Here is a 3,672-nt window from a genome sequence, read left to right as displayed (position 1 = left end):
GGGTTAATAACGGTGGTTTTGAGGATGGATTCCACAGGAAAGCAGAGAGGTCCAAAAGGTGTGGGGCATTTGAAGGGGTTCCCAGAGGCAGTGAGGACCAGCATGACTTGTCCCGCTGGGGCCTTTGCTGTGGGAGCAGCGGCTAGACGTTTGCGTTTTTTGCTCCGGACGCTGCCGAGAGTGAAAAACAGTGGTTTTGAGGATGGAGTCCACAGGAAAGCAGAGAGGTCCAAAAGGTGTGGGGCATTTGAAGGGGTTTCCGGAGGCAGTGAGGACCATCATGACTTTTCCCTCCCGGCTCCTTTGCTGTGGGAGCAGCGGCTGGACGTTTGTGTTTTTTGCTCCGGAGTGTGCCGAGAGTGAAAAATGGCCGTTTTGAGGTTATAGTCCACAGGAAAGCAGAGAGGTCCAAAAGGTGTGGGGCATTTGAAGGGGTTCCCGGAGGCAGTGAGGACCAGCATAACTTTTCCGCCTTGGAACCTTTGCTGTGGGAGCAGCGGCTGGACGTTTGCGTTTTTTGCTTTACAGGCTCCCGTGTGTTAAAAACGGTGGTTTTGAGCCTAGAGTCCACAGGAAAGCAGAGAGGTCTAAAAGGTGTGGGGCATTTGAAGGGGTTCCCGGAGGCAGTGAGGACCAGCATGACTTTTTCCCAATGGGGCCTTTGCTGTGGGAGCAGCGGCTGGACGTTTGCGTTTTTTGCTTTACAGGCTGCCGTGTGTTAAAAACGGCGGTTTTGAGGTTATATTCCACAGGAAAGCAGAGAGGTCCAAAAGGTGTGGGGCATTTGAAGGGGTTCCCGGAGGCAGTGAGGACCAGCATAACTTTTCCGCCTTGGAACCTTTGCTGTGGGAGCAGCGGCTGGACGTTTGCGTTGTTTGCTTTACAGGCTGCCGTGTGTTAAAAACGGTGGTTTTGAGCATAGAGTCCACAGCAAAGCAGAGAGGTCCAAAAGGTGTGGGGCATTTGAAGGGGTTCCCGGAGGCAGTGAGGACCAGCATGATTTTTCCCCGCTGGGGCCTTTGCTGTGGGAGCAGCGGCTGGACGTTTGCGTTTTTTGCTCTGGAGGCTGCCGAGGATGAAAAACGGTGGTTTTGAGGATGGAGTCCACAGGAAAACAGAGAGGTCCAAAAGGTGTGGGGCATTTGAAGGGGTTCCCGGAGGCAGTGAGGACCAGCATGACTTTTCCCCGCTGGGGACTTTGCTGTGGGTGCAGCGGCTGGACTTTTGCGGTTTTTGCTCCAGAGACTACCGAGGGTTAATAACGGTGGTTTTGAGGATGGAGTCCACAGGAAAGCAGAGAGGTCCAAAAGGTGTGGGGCATTTGAAGGGGTTCCCGGAGGCAGTGAGGACCAGCATAACTTTTCCGCCTTGGAACCTTTGCTGTGGGAGCAGCGGCTGGACGTTTGCGTTTTTTGCTTTACAGGCTGCCGTGTGTTAAAAACGGTGGTTTTGAGCCTAGAGTCCACAGGAAAGCAGAGAGGTCTAAAAGGTGTGGGGCATTTGAAGGGGTTCCCGGAGGCAGTGAGGACCAGCATGACTTTTCCCCCCTGAGACCTTTGCTGTGGGAGCAGCGGCTGGACGTTTGCGTTTTTTGCTCCGGAGGCTGCCGAGAGTGAAAAGCGGTGCTTTTGAGCATGGAGTCCACAGGAAAGCAGAGAGGTCCAAAAGGTGTGGGGCATTTGAAGGGGTTCCCGGAGGCAGTGAGGACCAGCATGACTTTTCCCCCCTGAGACCTTTGCTGTGGGAGCAGCGGCTGGACGTTTGTGTTTTTTGCTCCGGACACTGCCGAGAGTGAAAAACAGTGATTTTTAGGATAGAGTCCACAGGAAAGCAGAGAGTTCTAAAAGGTGTGGGGCATTTGAAGGGGTTCCCGGAGGCAGTGAGGACCAGCATGACTTTTCCCCGCTGGGGCCTTTGCTGTGGGAGCAGCGGCTGGACATTTGCGTTTTTTGCTCCGGAGGCTGCCGAGAGTGAAAAACGGTGGTTTTGAGGATGGAGTCCACAGGAAAACAGAGAGGTCCAAAAGGTGTGGGGCATTTGAAGGGGTTCCCGGAGGCAGTGAGGACCAGCATGACTTTTCCACCTTGGAACCTTTGCTGTGGGAGCAGCGGTTGGACGTTTGCGTTGTTTGCTTTACAGGCGGCCGTGTGTTAAAAACGGTGGTTTTGAGGCTAGAGTCCACAGGAAAGCAGAGAGGTCCAAAAGGTGTGGGGCATTTGAAGGGGTTCCCGGAGCCAGTGAGGACCAGCATGACTTTTCCCCGCTGGGGCCTTTGCTGTGGGAGCAGCGGCTGGACATTTGCGTTTTTTGCTCCTGAGGCTGCCGAGGATGAAAAACGGTGGTTTTGAGGATGGAGTCCACAGGAAAACAGAGAGGTCCAAAAGGTGTGGGGCATTTGAAGGGGTTCCCGGAGGCAGTGAGGACCAGCATGACTTTTCCCCCCTGAGACCTTTGCTGAGGGAGCAGCGGCTGGACGTTTGCGTTTTTTGCTACAGAGACTACCGAGAGTTAAAAACTGTGGTTTTGATGATGGATTCCACAGGAAAGCAGAAAGGTCCAAAAGGTGTGGGGCATTTGAAGGGGTTCCCGGAGGCAGTGAGGACCAGCATGACTTTTCCCCGCTGGGGCCTTTGCTGTGGGAGCAGCGGCTGGACGTTTGCGTTTTTTGCTCCGGACGCTGCCGAGAGTGAAAAACAGTGGTTTTGAGGATGGAGTCCACAGGAAAGCAGAGAGGTCCAAAAGGTGTGGGGCATTTGAAGGGGTTTCCGGAGGCAGTGAGGACCATCATGACTTTTCCCTCCCGGCTCCTTTGCTGTGGGAGCAGCGGCTGGACGTTTGTGTTTTTTGCTCCGGAGTGTGCCGAGAGTGAAAAATGGCGGTTTTGAGGTTATAGTCCGCAGGAAAGCAGAGAGGTCCAAAAGGTGTGGGGCATTTGAAGGGGTTCCCGGAGGCAGTGAGGACCAGCATAACTTTTCCGCCTTGGAACCTTTGCTGTGGGAGCAGCGGCTGGACGTTTGCGTTTTTTGCTTTACAGGCTGCCGTGTGTTAAAAACGGTGGTTTTGAGGCTAGAGTCCACAGGAAAGCAGAGAGGTCTAAAAGGTGTGGGGCATTTGAAGGGGTTCCCGGAGGCAGTGAGGACCAGCATGACTTTTTCCCAATGGGGCCTTTGCTGTGGGAGCAGCGGCTGGACGTTTGCGTTTTTTGCTTTACAGGCTGCCGTGTGTTAAAAACGGCGGTTTTGAGGTTATAGTCCACAGGAAAGCAGAGAGGTCCAAAAGGTGTGGGGCATTTGAAGGGGTACCCGGAGGCAGTGAGGACCAGCATAACTTTTCCGCCTTGGAACCTTTGCTGTGGGAGCAGCGGCTGGACGTTTGCGTTTTTTGCTTTACAGGCTGCCGTGTGTTAAAAACGGTGGTTTTGAGCATAGAGTCCACAGCAAAGCAGAGAGGTCCAAAAGGTGTGGGGCATTTGAAGGGGTTCCCGGAGGCAGTGAGGACCAGCATGATTTTTTCCCGCTGGGGCCTTTGCTGTGGGAGCAGCGGCTGGACGTTTGCGTTTTTTGCTCTGGAGGCTGCCGAGGATGAAAAACGGTGGTTTTGAGGATGGAGTCCACAGGAAAACAGAGAGGTCCAAAAGGTGTGGGGCATTTGAAGGGGTTCCCGGAGGCAGTG

This window comes from Vanellus vanellus (genome assembly GCF_965231255.1).
Source record: "Vanellus vanellus genome assembly, contig: HAP1_SCAFFOLD_199, whole genome shotgun sequence".
NCBI lineage: Eukaryota > Metazoa > Chordata > Aves > Charadriiformes > Charadriidae > Vanellus > Vanellus vanellus.
This window is presented reverse-complemented; position numbering follows the sequence as displayed.